The sequence below is a fragment of the Ovis aries genome, chromosome 19, assembly GCF_016772045.2.
Source record: "Ovis aries strain OAR_USU_Benz2616 breed Rambouillet chromosome 19, ARS-UI_Ramb_v3.0, whole genome shotgun sequence".
In the NCBI taxonomy this organism is placed as follows: Eukaryota; Metazoa; Chordata; class Mammalia; order Artiodactyla; family Bovidae; genus Ovis; species Ovis aries.
The window spans coordinates 56,643,691-56,659,070 of NC_056072.1; the positions used below are offsets into that span (position 1 = coordinate 56,643,691).

The 15,380-nt window shown below is 45.8% G+C and overlaps 1 protein-coding gene across 14 annotated transcripts in view; it reads right to left on the minus strand.

Moving 5' to 3' along the window:
* Positions 1 to 15,380, minus strand: part of PPARG (peroxisome proliferator activated receptor gamma) — a 122,748-nt gene that overhangs the window by 2,092 nt on the left and 105,276 nt on the right.

A 15,380-nucleotide genomic window follows, 5' to 3' on the forward strand; every position in this document is an offset into this window, starting at 1 on the left:
TTTGCCAGAGGCTTATCTATTTTCTGCTTTTTAAAAAAGCACAACTTTTGGTTTTACTGATCAACTCTGTTTTTGAAAACTGCCTTTTGTTTTCAATTTAGCTAGTTCATTCTTTTAAATTTCTTTAGGTTTATTTTTTCCTTCTTTTTCTCATTTCTTGGGTTGAATGGTTAATTTATTTAGTTTCAGTATTTCTTGTTTTCTGATGGATGAGTTTAAAGCTCTAAAACTTCCTGAGTGAAAGCCTATGGGGTGAAACAGTTTCACCCCACAGGCTTTGGTAAATCATCCTCTTACAGTTCTTTTCTAAACAGTCTGTTTTACTATTTTGATTTCACTTTTAATCTTAGAGTTATTTAGAGATGGGCATCCCTGGTGGCTCAGCTGGTGAAGAATCTGCCCGAAATGTGGAAGACCTGGCTTCAATCCCTGCGTTGGGAAGATCCCTTGAAAGAGGGAATGGCTACCCACTGCAGGATTCTGGCCTGGAGTTTTCCACGGACTGTATAGTCCATGGGGCTGCAAAGAGATGGACACGACTGAGTGACTTTCACTTGACTTAGAGACATGTTTTTAGATTTCCAAGTGGAAAGGCTGAGTGTTTCTGTTTTTTCTAATTTCTGAGTTTGTTGCATTGTGGTGAGAATACAAGATTCTCTCACTGAGACTCAGCAGAGGGGTGCAGAGAGTACATATGGCATTTAAGATACTCACTTGATATTTTATATTGATTCAAATTTTAGCTCTTGAAGGCCACTCACCTTCTTTTTTCTTTTTAACTCTTCTCCCCTTCCCTGTAAACTAAAGCACTGTATGAGACTTTTTACTTCCCTTTTAATGTCCCTCATCACCTTGCCTCCATTTATCATTGTTCCTTTGCTTCAGCCACAGTAAGCTCTTTCTAAACCGAGTCCTTCAAGTATCCTATGTTCTGTCATAACTCTGTGCATCATCCTACTGACTTAAACTTACTCTTCAAAACCCTGCCTGTGTCCTTATGTCCTGAAGCCTTTCTGGAGATCATCCCTTCCTCTCCCCTGTTCTTCCAATCCCCTTTCTCTGGACTGTGTAGTGCCTACAAAAACCTCAACTGCTACTATACTAGGAGATTACATTTACTGAGTGGCTATCATTTCCCAAAAATTGTACAAAGGGCTTTGTATACAACACATCATTTAATCTCCACATAACTCCATGAGGTAAATGCTTCAAGGAGGGGAAAATGGAGATTTAATTAGAGAAAGGAGAGAAACCCTGTCCAAGAACTGCCACTTGATAGTAAACAGCAGAGCTGAAATTTGAATCTGATTCCAGACACTATACTCTTAACTTTTAGTATGCTGTACTATAGGTACAGATTTTTTTGTTTATCTCCCCTACTTGGCCATGAGCGATCAGAGGGCAGAGACTATGTCTTGATCATCTCTGAGGCTCCAGTGGAAACACAGGAAGCACTCAGTTGACTGAGTTAATGAGTGAGAAGGCTGTTCTGGCTAAGAGTCCTGGATTGAAAACTACAATTCTTCTGGTTGGTGAACAAGCCTAAAGGAAGGATCAATATACAATGAAGAAGTCTCTCGGAAATAGGGTTTTCCTATACCTAATAAACTCGAGCAACCTTTATCCCTTGAGGTGAGACACAGAAGAGCAATGTGAGAATGGTCTCGGGTGGGATTTTCAGAACTTTAAACATGCTCTAAGTTGTTGGTTTTTTTTTTCTTTTTAAAATTACAGACAGAAAATTACCTGTAGTTTGTTTTTTCCCCCCTTAACTTTTTTAACATATTCCATTGACTGGAGTACTTTTTTTTTGTTTTGTTTTGTTTTGTTTTTAATTTTAGCACTTAATTTTGGGGCCATCAGCAAGAATCTCCGATTCTGAGAATGAAACAGATGATTCAGTCCTGGCCTAGAGACTCACGCCCCTGGAGGAGTCATCCTTTCTCACAGTTGCTATGCAATAACGAACCCCCCTGACACTTCATGGAAGAGCAGATCCTGGATGGGTGCCTTTGGTTCACTGGCTGACAGTCCTCCCTCCGGAACAGATGTGCCAGAGTTTGAAGGCCTGGACAGGACACACTTGTGCGTCGCAAGTGGCAGCACTCTGTGTGGAGGTGTCAGTGTGGTCCTCCGTGGGCTGGGACCCCACACTCTTAACGCAGAACCCTCTGCTCATGGGCACCCTGACTGCTTAGCCCCTCTCCCCTTCCTCCAGAGCAGCATCCGTGGGGTCAAAACTTCTGCAGAGGACATGATGTTCATCTACTGGGTTTCATTTATCATGACAGTTCAAACAAGCGAAGCCACAGATGCAGCTGACGGGGCTTGCTGGAAGCACTTGGCTGCCGCGCACTGCAATGGAACTGTTGCCTCTATGAGGGGACAAGGATCTGGTTTGGATTTTCAAGCCTCTCCCTGGCAAGGTTTTTTTTTTATGATGTGACGGATGAAGTTTGGCTAAAATTTTGTGGCCACTGATTTATGTTTTCTCTAGTGGCGAGTTAGACCATTTACTGACCTGCCCCACTGTCGCCCTCACTGGGCCTCAGTCAAGGCAAAGACTTGGAATGGACTAGAGAGGGGATCTCTAAGACCCTAGTTCGAAAGTTCTAAGCTTTCTCCTTATTTGTAATTCCCTTTACAAGATTCACATAATGAAACTGGGGGAATAAACTAAAAATCCAAGTAGAAAAGCATATTAACAGGCTCATACATTAAACTTAGAGCACGTGGCTAATCTGGAAAGCTAGAACAGCTTCCTTTGGTCTTCAGCCCTCCCTAGGGTCAAGAGCAAAAGGGATGTGTCAGGCTCGCCCTCACCCCCTACTCTCCGGTCGGCTCCAAGGCCTTCTCTGTTCCCCTCGCTGTCTTTTTGCTTCCAGTTTCGTTCCACTCATACCTGAACCCCTATTGAGCTAAGCTGGGCAGCACAAAAGTGCCACACACTTCTGCAGCACAAAAGTGGCGCCTGTCTACAGACCCAGCTGTCCCGGATCCCTTCCTCTTCCCTCTCCCTCCCCCTCAGCTCAGGGCCTGCTAAAGCATCACTCTTAGAAACCTTCTGAGGTCTTCTCCCTTCACCTTGCTGAAGGTTAGAGTTGGGGTCTGGAAGAGGATCAAGGTCAAGGGACCCCCCTTCACTAGCCCTAGATTGCCTAGAAAGCCCTTTTGGCAAAGTGCGTGCTGACTCAGACTCCAGGACCCAACCTTCAAGGAAGCTGGAGTCAATTACTGGTTCCTTACTCCCCAGGCTGCAAAGAATTGGGAAAGAAAGCTTTCCGGTCCCCATCACACAGCGCTGGAATTGATTACAGAACACTGTTGATTGTGGGCAAATCTACAAAGCTCCCATCTTATCCAGAGCTGGTTCCGTTAAGAGCTTATCTGAAGCAGATTCAAATTCTCTGCCCACCTGGGCCAGGCATCTCCCTAGCCCACATTTTCTCAGGAGATGTCTTAGTTAGAGGACCAGATGGCCACGGCGGTGTCTCCTGAAGAAGGTGCAGAAAAACCCAAGTGGATGGCTTTGTTTCCTTTCTAACTGCTGCTGTTATGACATTCCCAGTTCTTTCCTATTGGCTTTCTGTTGGAGACAAGTCGGAAAAGGATTGTATCCCGTACCTTTAGGAAAAAGAAGTCTTGATAGCTGGGGAGTGGTAAATTGATCCAAAGGCAATGAAAGAACTGAGCGCGGGTGAAAGTGAAGGGAGGTGGGGCTCCCTAGGGAGCTCACACTTGGCATTTCACTTCCTCTTCCGCTCCAATTTCCTTTATTCCACTGCTTCCTAAGTACACAGGTGTGTTTAAAAAGAGCAGTGGATGCTATGTTTAAAATGGAAAACCAACAAGTACCTACTGTATATATAGCACACAGAGCTCTGCTCAATGTCATGTGGCAGCCTGGATGGGAGGGGAGCTTGGGGGAGAACGGATACGTGTACATGGATGGCTGAGTCCCTCTGCTGTATACCTGAAACTATCACAACATTAAAGAGCTTTTTTTCTTTTTTTAAACAGCAGTGGATTTGGAATCTGAAGACTTGATCCCGTCTGTCCTCCACTTGGCTCCATGTGACTATGGACAAATCATCTTATCTTTCTGGGCTTGCCTTAATCTTTAAGACAACAGTGGTGTTTCTTTCCTTAAGGTCATGGTGAGAAGGAGTCAGGTAAAGGAGCTTTATAACATAGTGCTGGTCGCTGTTTGTTCAGGTAGAGGCAGTTCCCATAGGGATAGTGTCTGGAGTGTAAGCAGGGGAGGGGTGGCATCTATGCAGCTGGGAAATGGGTGGTTTCTGAGCTGTTACTGGTAGAGCAGAAATTCGGGAGCATGAGATAAGGGTTCCTGATACAGACACACGTTGGGAGTTTGGGGCAAGTTCTCATTCTTGTAGTTGAATGCGTGTAAGCAAGACTGTTTAAGAACAATTATGAAACAAAGAAGCACCGGTGCCCACATTCACTTCTTTCTTAGAGATGGTCTTGGGGTCTTGTGGTCCTTTCCTGATCTAACCATCAGAATCATGGGGACCACTAGGCAAACCTCTGCATCCATCCAGATCTGTCTCTGGCAAACTTTGGCATGACCTGTAGCAACTCCCTCCCACCATTCTACCTTTAAGAGGAAAAAAAAACAAAAACTAAGAGAATTTTCACATGTGTTCTTTTAGTATTTAAATTTGAACTGGGGCTTGATTGAGTGCAGTGATTCTTGACTTTGCCTCCACACTGAAATTATCTGGGGAAATTAAAAACACGCAAACGAATGCCTGACTCCCCTCTTTAGAGACTCTGACTGACTTGGCCTGGGGTGTGACTGTCGTTCCTAAAAACTTCCAGGTGTCGGGAAGCCAAGAGCAAACACTACTGATTCCAGAAGCATCTGGAATCTCAACCTCAAAGCTTACTTGCTGGGTAAACCTGGGCAAGTTCCTAAACTGCTCTGTACCTCGGGTTCCTCATTTAGAAGATGGGAGACCTGACAGTAACCCAGTGCACAGAGTGGACGAGAGGATAAAATGAGTCCCGGGATGAAAAGTGCCTGGAGCAGCGTCTGACACATGGCAAGTTAGTGATTTCCAGCTGTTTCGTATAATGGTACAGTCCAACACGCCTCTGTTCTTCTTACCTTTCTGCTCCTCCCGTTTCTCTGCTGCGCCTGGGTCTTCTCTGTACCTCTCCTATTCTTTCTCCCTTAACTGCTCCCTTCCTCACCCTGCCTTCTAGATGCTTTTCTTTTTCCACTCCTGGGACTGCACCTTGCAGGGGACGCAGTGGCAGGAATCCCAGCAAGGCCAGCCTACGATGATCAGAAGTGTGAGCAGCGGATGATGTGGGGAGAAACGTGGTCAATCACTGCTATGGGGGAAAGGGAACAACGGAGCCGACGCAGGTCATCTGGGGCAAGCGTGTCAGGCGTGGAGGCACATGTTGCGGGGAGACTCCCTCTGAAGGGGCTCATGGTCTAACACATCCTTGTTAGACAGCAGTTCACGAATGCTTTCTTTGTGTCCAAATGATAACCACCAAGGACGTAGCAATGACACATGTGACTCGGCTAGGATGGAGGCTGGGGGGACCACCACCACGAAACCATGCCCAGGTCGTACCTTCTTTCATCCGCCCTTTAAGTAGCAATGCACACCAAGTCCCCTCATCTCAAAACGCTTGACTGCTGCCTCCAAAAGCCACCTCCCTGACTACAGCCCAGGACACAAAGGCATCTGGTAACAAGGTGGGCGGGGCTTCCCCCTCTGTTGTGTTCACAGTCCTTTCATCTCTTGAGGGCACCTGCAGTGAAGGGACTGTGGGTCTTGTTTTATTTCCAGCTCTTTCAGAACGGAAATGGGGCTGGAGACTTCAATCCTGCCCTTGGGAAGTCCTGTCTTTTTCTAACTCCTTTCACGAGGTGCTCGGGTCCCTTTGTTCTGGACATTCAAGGTCATTCAAGTGAAACTCAGCCTTGGGGTTTGCTCCCCTTCTCTGAGTCTGGACCAGGGAAGCTACTGACTCCCTTCAAGCCCAGGAATGTGGGTCAATTTCTGCCCCTTCCATGTCCCACCTCAGCTCCAACCAGGAAGCGGGGGCAGAGGAACCAGGCTGGAGCGGAAAGATGGAGAATGGTTTCTTCTTCTCCATCAAGCCTGACACATTCACGCTCCAAATCGAGTGAGTCTTCCTTGCCTCGTCAACCTCTAGAAGTGCTGAGAGCAAACCAAAGGGAGTCAACAAGAAAGAAGGTGGCCAAGAATTAGCTCTCTGCACCTCTCTCCTCCTCCCCTACATTGTCCTTGCCGACATCTTTGAGAAGAACCTGTGATCTCAAAACAGGTGTGGCCTCCAACTGCTAAGTATGACCTCTCACCACATAATATCCCCCCAGACTTTACAGCATTCTGCAGCTCCTCCCCCCGCCCCCCCCACCCTGCCACCACCACATATACATACTCCTGCTTGGTCCGTACCTCCTTCAGGGGCCAGTAGGGCCCAGAGTTCTCCCCTCACCCATTCTCCCCAGTATCTTTCTCCCTTGGGGTTTTGTTCTCAATCCACAGCTAATCCCCTTAAAGTGATAGCTGATAAAGAGATTAGCTGATATCTCCCTAGGAGTATTTATATGGTACTAAGGGATTTTAAGAAGGACTATTAGTGAAATTTCAAGTGATCTGACTGGCAGGATCGCATGGAGCTACTTTAAATTATATCACACAAGGGAAGAGGGAAAAGGAGCATTTATGTGTGCCAACCATGTCCTAGGCATCATGCCAGAGGCTTCACATAATGTTATTTACTTTGGGAGCTGATAAGGAGTTTGAGGCTCCGGCAGGTAAATGTGTGCAATCACACACTTAGTAAGTGGCGGAGTGAGGGGGTTTGGGGGGTCCACAGCCTCCCACCGCCCCTCCCTCCTCTCCTGGTCCACAGATGAGGGGTGGCGGGTGGGACCCCGGGCAGCCTCTCTCCCCTCGCCACCTGTGCTGGCCTCTGGAGCCGGCACCGGTTTCACTCTTCCTCACTCAAAGAGGATCTGAGTGTCGTCGCGAGCTTGTGCCAGTCTGGAAGGCTGCCTGGGGTCACCCAGAGTTTAACCACACATTGTGAGAACCCCAAATGATAAAGTGCTCCCCAAAGTGGCCCACTCACTGGCTGACTGAGCCTCTTCCAAGATGTCAGTGCGGGGACAGGAATGACTCAGCAGTTTGGCTTTCAAGCCCATGTCTGTCTCTGAGGTCAAGTGCCACGACGAATGATCCCAGCCTATGGGGCCTGGGGTTGGGAGGGGATTTTATTTTTGAAGCAGTCACAGATAAAGATGCTTCAGAGTTCTACTGCAAATGACAAAAGCCTGTGTGTGAGTGTAAGTGTGTGTGTGAGAGTGTTATGAGGGTGTGTGAGAGGGGGTGTGTGTGTGTGTGTGTATGAGTGTCAGTGTGTGAGTCTGTGTGTGTGTATGAGTGTGAGTGTGTGAGAGTGTGTGTGTGAGTGGGTGAATGTGTTGTATGAGAGTGTGTGAGTGTGTGTGAGTGTGTGAGTGTGTCAGCGTGTGTGAATGTGTGTGAGTGTGCATGTGTGTATATGAGAATGTGTGTGAGTGTGTGTGAGTGTTGTGAGGGTGTGTGAGAGGGTGTGTGTGTGTATGAGAATGTGTATGAGTGTGTGTGAGTGAATGTGTGTATATGAGTGTGTGAGTGTGTGTGTGAGTGTGAGAGAGCGTGTGAGTGTGAATGTGTGTGAGTGTGCAAGTGTGAGTCTGTGTATGAGTGTGTGTGAGTGTGTGTGACTGTGTGTGTGAATGTGTGTGACTGTGAGTGTGTGTGAATGTGTGTGTGAGAGTGTGTGTGTGTGTGTGAGTGAGTGTGTGTGGTCTAAGTTCCTCAGATGATTCTAGTGTGTTCTCCCTGCCCCCCTCAACCCCAAGGTCTCTGGTTTTTAGAATTTGGGTGCCAGTTGAGAACTTATATAAATATGCCTCCCTCTGCCGAAACCAAGCCCTCCATGGGACATTTCTAGATAACCCACACTGAGTCATCATTCAAAGCCATCTCGGCCACCTGACAGGGTCTGCCTGCTGGTCACGGCAGCACAGTGCGGAGACCAGACTACCAGGAGAAGAGAGCAGTGTCACACGCCATGTGGACACAGGGCAGGTGCCTGGCCGATATTTTCCAATTAATAAACGAAAGCAATTACTCTCTGACACAACCGTGGCCCAGACGGGGAATATGAATCATGTAATCAGCACTCTTCCACTGTCCAGCTCAAGGTTCAGTCACATGAGAAATCAGATGTCTGTGTTTTTTCTCAACATTACAGAGAACAGTTAGAAAAAAACAACTTTTACCTTTAGGTACCAGCCTATGTCTCATATGGATAAAGCAGATGAATATTTAACTGTCACAGCAGAATGGAAGAAATCTGCCCTACTGGTCTTCACAGTATTCATAGTATCTCAGTTTTAAACTATTTTTGGTTTTGTCTCCTCCCAGTTAACTAGTAAGGATGATGCCAGCAGACGAAGAAGGCATGGGGACCACTGGTGGAGAATCAGGCCCCCCCCAACCTCCTGAGCTGGGGTTTCCTCAAGAACAGCACAGGCCCGCTCAGGCACCTGCCCTCTTGTCTTCTATTCCAGAAGAGAGGGGGGCTGTCCATTCTAACTTGCAGAAACAACAGTTCTGCAGTTAAAATGAAAGGATTATGCACGAGCCATCAATATCCACAAGGCTCTGGAGGGCTGTTAGGGGTGGGGAGGAGAGCCGACACTCACAAGCCCAGAGGCCCTCCCACCCTGGACCCGTGGGTCCGTGGTCCTCCGGAGAGGGGTGCTCGCTGTACAAGGACTGGCAAGAGCAGACTTCTGGATGCTCAGGAAGACAGTAAGTTACTGACGGGTATTTGAACAGTTTTACATTTCTCTCACAAACTTCCTTGCAACCACTCCTCTCTATCAGAACCTGCTGTAAGATGCTATCTGACCACACTGCGATGTACTTACTTGGGTACTTCAAGTTTATGGTCAGTTTTCGCAGGGGGCTCTGCAAACAGGGATGCTGTGCTACCTGGACAAATGGAAGAGCCAGCTCCAGTCTCGGGGTTAACACGGGAGTCCACTCCTTCCCAGAGAAGTCCTCAGACCTGGGACATACAGTTTTGGGAGGCAGCTGGGAACAAATGGTGTCTGGAGAAGGGCTCTGGATAGTAGGAAGTGATGTTTGAATTGTACCTGGAAATTCTTTATTGAAATACTTGAAGGTAACAGGGAAATGGTAATTTCTGCCAAAGAACTCCAAGACCAAGGTAAGTAACTGAGATGGTTCCACACCTCAACACACACAAGGCAGTGGCAGTTAAGGGCATCTGTTTGAAGGTCGGGTTGGATCTTACCTTGGCCTCACTGATTAGGAGCTCTGTGACTGTGGGGCAAATTGCCTAATCTAAAGCAGTTCTAAACTTCTATTTTTTTCCATCTGTAAAATGGGGATAAGTAAGAGATTTTCTAGAATTGCAGGGAAAATTAAAGATTCAGGATGTAGGTAAAGTGCTTACCATCTGTTCTGGCTCACAGTGAAGTGGTCAATAGATGGCAGCTGTTTTTATTAGTAATATTTGATCACTGTTCACTCAATAAGCATTTATTAAGTACTTATTCTGGGCTGGGTTCTGTGCTCTGATTCTAATTCCAACAAACTAAAACGTAGATATCACACCTATGGGATGTTTCTGGCGGTCCAGTGGTTAAGACTCTGCCCTTTCAATGTAGGGGGGCATGGTTTTGATCCCTGGTTGGGGAACTAAGATCCTGCATGCCCCGAGGTGCAGCCACGAATAAATAATTATTTTTAAAGCATACATCTATACACATGTAAGTCATGACCAAGGATATAAACAGAGCTCTAGTGTTCTGACCTGAGCGGTCTAGGTGTCAGAGTATCAGTTCTTCCTCCACCTACAGATGTACAGCTATGAAGAATTCTCCCTAGTAGCCTGTGCTCTCTGCCCACTCTACAGGAGAAAAGCACATATTCACTCCAAGAGCAGCTGTCCAAAACTGCTTCGTGGAGAAAGAACATGACTGGAATGGCTGGAAACAGGAGGAGCCGCTATATAGGTTTGCATAACCGAGCCAGACCCAAGAGGGTAAATGGGGAGGCTGGGTGACTTGCCATCTGTGGCTCCTGCACCAATATTTACAGCTTCTCTGTCATTAGGATGGTGATGACAATCTGCCTCGAGAAATATATTGTAAAATCCAGTGACGTTCCTCCCCCATATCGTGGAAGTTTGGGAAGAACTGTGATGGATTCCAAACTGTTTTGAATTAACAGAAAGAGCTTTTTCCTGTTGCCGAGCTCCAGCTGGAACCCTCCTATGCTTTTTCTCCACCAAACAGCAAACGCCCGAGGGGGGCAAAGTGTCCAGTGGAGTGTCCTGAGCTTTCCACTTGGCCTTGGCTGCTGGTAGGTTTTGGGGAGTTTGCTGGTGTGCCAGGCACGATGCTGTGGCGCCAGCTGCAAACATGCCCTTGCTGGAGGCAGTTTTATTACTCTTAACGCCACCCATCCAGGCAGTGAGACGAGAGGGAGCAAGGGCTTCTTGCTCCTTCTCTTCCCTTATCATGACTGCCGAGGAAGCCTTGCTTCCGGACTCTGGGCCCAGGGCTCCAGAACAGTGATGGGAACACAGGTTGGGGCCACTGACCCGATGAGGGAGTTGACCACATCTGCCAGTCAAGTGGCAGAGGGAACTCGGGGAGGTGACAGTCGGGATGCCTGGGTTTGTTTCCCTTCTAGTTTCACTGCTCACGAGTTGTCAGTTCTTAGACACAACCCTTTCATCTCTGACTCTCTCTTCTCTCTCTATGGAATAAGAATAAAGATCCAGGAGAACTGTCGGGACCTAGTGAGAGAAAGTAAGGGACAAAGTGCTGTGCTTCGGCTCGGGGAATGTGGTTCTTTTTAGTCTCGTTCTTCTTGCTTGAAGCTCGAAGGAGAAGGAGGGAGAGAGGAGGCAATTCTGAGAAGAACTAGGTCATCTCTCTCAGCCAGCTTGCCCTGCGAGGTGCATACATAGTAGAGATGCTGAGCACCAGGCCAATCTAAGGACCAAATCTAACGGCATCAGCAGTTTCTAGGGTTGAAGCTGAGTGGCCGTGATCTTTACTACTGCAACTCCAGTTTCCCCAGCAAATACTTAGTTGGGTCAAACTCAGGTACTTTCATCAAAAAACCCCCTTTGGGTCCTCTGGGGAATCCCCCACTCTTAACCTCCCCAATTCCTCACCACCCTGCTCTTACATAATACCCATCTCCCCTTCAGTCTAGGGTCATGACCTTGACCGGGACGGAGCTCTTCTGTGAGTGAGTCTCAAGGCCAGCTTAGAAGGAGGTCACCAGGTTCCCTGCCCATAACACTCCTCTCTCGAGTCCCTGAAGCTATCTGCAGACTTCAGAACAAACCGCACAGGAGAAAATAACCCCTCTTGTTAAGAACAGGTAGGATCAGAATCTTGTCAAAGCCTCTTTGCTTACATGAACATCTTCCCTTGGAAAACCCAGGATGGGAATTGAGAAATTATATGTTGTACAAGAAATTACACGGTGTACTCAAACACACCATTGTCTGGGATGGTGGTTCCACCAGCTACAGATGACCAGGAAGCTCATCTCACTGGGATCCAGTCTTTGGGTCCAGAGTGACCAGAGCAGCTCTTTCTCTGGCCTCTACCCACCAGCTTCTCTGATTAAAGGAGGGAACTGAGTTCTTGGGTGTTGAGCAAACATGGGGTCCAGTTTATCCATTCTTACCTAGTGCCCAGAGGCTGACTTCATTGACAAAATAAAACTTTGCTCAGGGAAGAGAAGGATTTCCCTTTTGCGATATGGGAACTTGCCAATGGGCCAATGGTTAAGTTTTTTGTTTTTGTTTTTTTTTTAAAAAGAAGTCTCGAATGATTCACAGGGTTTTCTTCTCATTATAACTACATGTATATGATTTTAAGATTCTATGACTGGCAGCTACTTTCAGATTTCTATTCATTATTGTGAGGATCCAATGAACTCTGGAAACTGGCTACTGTGAAGACAGTCTGGGGAACGCTCAAAGGAACTCGTTTATACAGCACTGGCATTTAAATGATACCATTTTTAATTTTCATAACTGAAAGCCAAAGTCTGCAGTATTTATCAAATTAAATCAAGTTATTCTCAGAGCTATTTTTGACCAATTCATACACATTTTAAAGGCCTAGCTGAATAAATGATTTTAAAAAATAATCTAGTTTGTGTGTCATGGGGAGTATATGGCATTTTTCTAGATGAAATTATACTGTCCTCTCTCGTGCCCATCAAACAATTTTGCTCAGGTTCAAAAAGCCCTGAATTACCATGACTATTTCTTGCCTAAATCTTTCCTGGATAGAAACCAAGCATGTTGGAATGGCTTATTTCAAATGGCTCCCTTAATATCTGCGGTAGGAATGAATATAAACTGGCACAAACTTTATGGAAAAACAATCTGGCAATAATGAAACAAAAGATTTAAAAATGTTCATGGGCGTCTATTCAGCAATTCTACTTCTGATAATTTATAGAGTGAGAAAATAATCTGAAATGTTAACAGAAATTTATATGTAAGAAGAATCACTGCAGTAGAATTTAGAACACATTTTCCATAATTTTCTATAACATAAATCAACCATAATTTGCTCTTATAATATAAAGCAACCTATACATAAGTAGGGAGATAATTTAGCATGTAATGGTCTTTTATGAAATGAAATATGTTATTGTCATTAAAATTGATAGCATACATTAGAGAAATGCAAATCAAAGCCATGGTGAGGCATTGCCTCACAGTAGCCAGAATGGCCATCCTCAAAAATCTGCAAGTAACAAATAGTGAAGAGGGTGCTGAGAACAGGGAGCCCTCCTACACTGTTGGTGAGGATGTAAGTTGGTGCAGCCACTATGGAAAACAGTATGGGTTCCTCAAAAAACTAAAAATAGAGTTGCCACATGATTCAGCAATCCCACTCCCGGGCATATATCCAGATAAAACTCTAATTCAGAAAGATACGTGCACCCTATGCTCACAGCAGCACTATCCACAACCGCCAAGACTTGGAAACGACCTAAACGTCCAGTCGACAGATGAGCAGACAGAGAAGCTGTGCTTCGTATTTACCATGGAGTGAAACAATGCCCTTTGCGGCAACACCACTACAACTAGAGATCGTCACACTAAGTGAAGAGAATCAGAAGGAGGAATACCACAGGATGTCACTTACACGTGAAATCTAAGACACAACACAAGTGAAGCTCTCTGTGAAACAGACAGAGACTCACAGACATAGAGCGTAGACCTCGGGTTGCCAAGAAAGACAGGAGATGGGGGAGGGATGGAGTGGGAGGCTGGAGTTGGCAGACGTAGGCTGTTACCTAGAGAATGGACAGACAGTAGGTCCTGCTCTATAGCACAGGGAATCATGGTCAATATCCTGTGGCAAATCATGATGCAGAAGAGTAAAAAAGGCATAAATATACACACACACGCAGCTGAATCGTTTCGCTGTACAGCAGAAATGAACACGACGCTGTAAGTCAACTATACTTCAATTAAAACAAATTTTAAACGGCAGCATACAGATATGTCAGCACAGGCACAGAAGCGTTTTGGTAGGAGAAACAGACCTTTGTTAATCCTATTTTATTTTGAGGATCCAGAGCTTTACCTTTCACTTACACCTTTCTATAGTCTTTGAATCAAAACATGACCGTATATTACTCTTATTTTTAAAATTAAGAAAAATATTAAGGTTGTTAATGACATGAGAAATGATTAGGTGTAAAAAGGAATATAAACATGGTATGTGCTCAGTTACCATGTCCGATGCTTTGTGATCCAATGGACTGTAGCCGCCAGGGATTCTCCAGCAAGAATACTGGAGTGGGTTGCCATGCCCTCCCCCAGGGGATCTTCACCACCAAGGGATTGAACCTGAGCCTCCGGCACTGCAGGCAGATTCTTTACCATTGAGCTTCGGGGAAGCCCATAAACATGGTATATATAGTATAATTAGGAAAAATCTTAGAAATAGATCACATGTTAATAATTATATTTCTATATTTCAATAAAAATAAAATGGGCCTTAAAATGTTAGCTAAACAGTACCAACTTGTTTTCTGACCTGGTTGTTCAAAATTGAATCTTTTTCTCCCAATGGACCTAACATAAACTGGAATCTCATTCTTTGTTGAATGAATCACAGATTCCAGAGATTCAAGGGTCAACTGTAGAAGTAGGTCTCAAAACACGTCGGCTAGCATAGTTTTGCAATTATTAATCATCACATGACAAAGGGCTTGTGGCGTCGGAGTTAATCTGCACTGTGCCATTATCTGTTTGCACCCTGGTCATGTAAAGTGGGCTGCCAGTGTAGACCGTGGAGCCACCTGGATGACCTTGGTTCATCATCCTGACTCCATCTTTGCTGTCTGGGAGATTCTGGCCAAGTTACTGAACCTTTCAGGGCTTTGGTTTCCTTATTTGCAAAAGAGTGTTCACCTCACTGGGGCTGTGAGAAGTGAATGAATGTGTGTGACGTGGTTAGAAAGCTGACTGCACACAGAAAGTGCTCAGTGAGCACTCGCTACTCACTCTCCTTGTTATTAACACGCCACGCATCTGATCTCAGAAGCACTCTGCTCTCGAGTAACTGGACAACAAAAGACTACGGAGTAGGCCTTGCTCTTTGTGACATGCAGTCTAGTCCACACAACTTACATCCAAAGGACCACTGTCCCCCTACACATCAGTTTTCATGCACAGGGGGTATTCTGTAGAGCACCCACAAAAAACTTCGCCCTAAGTCCACCTCAGTAATAAAAACTGATTGTCTGAAGACAATTTTTATATAGAGAGATGACACTAAAACTTTCTTCTACTCAAGTGGGAAACCCATGAGGTGCCAGTGAAAGTAGCTTGTAGTGTAAAACCTGGCTTTCGGAGTTGGTTAATCAGATCATGCCCTTGCAAGGCCAAAAGTACAAAGAATGCCTAAATAACTCAATTTCTGTCTTTGTTGGGAGTTCTCTGGTTGGGACTGCATTCTTGATCACAGCCAACCACCTCACCAAGGTACGGTCAGAGGAGTTGTCAGAGGACTCCACACGGGAGAGGAGGCAGAGGTCAGCAGATGTGTCCTCTTTGATCCCTGAACCTGCAAAAGCGATTCAAAGTAACACCTCGCCGATGGTGGGGCTGGAGCATAATCTGACCACACACACACAGTGGTACTTTCTCTATGCAAGTGAGCATCGTCTCACAAAGTTATACATGGCATTACTTAAATGAAAAATAGATTGGCCTTCTGGAAAGGA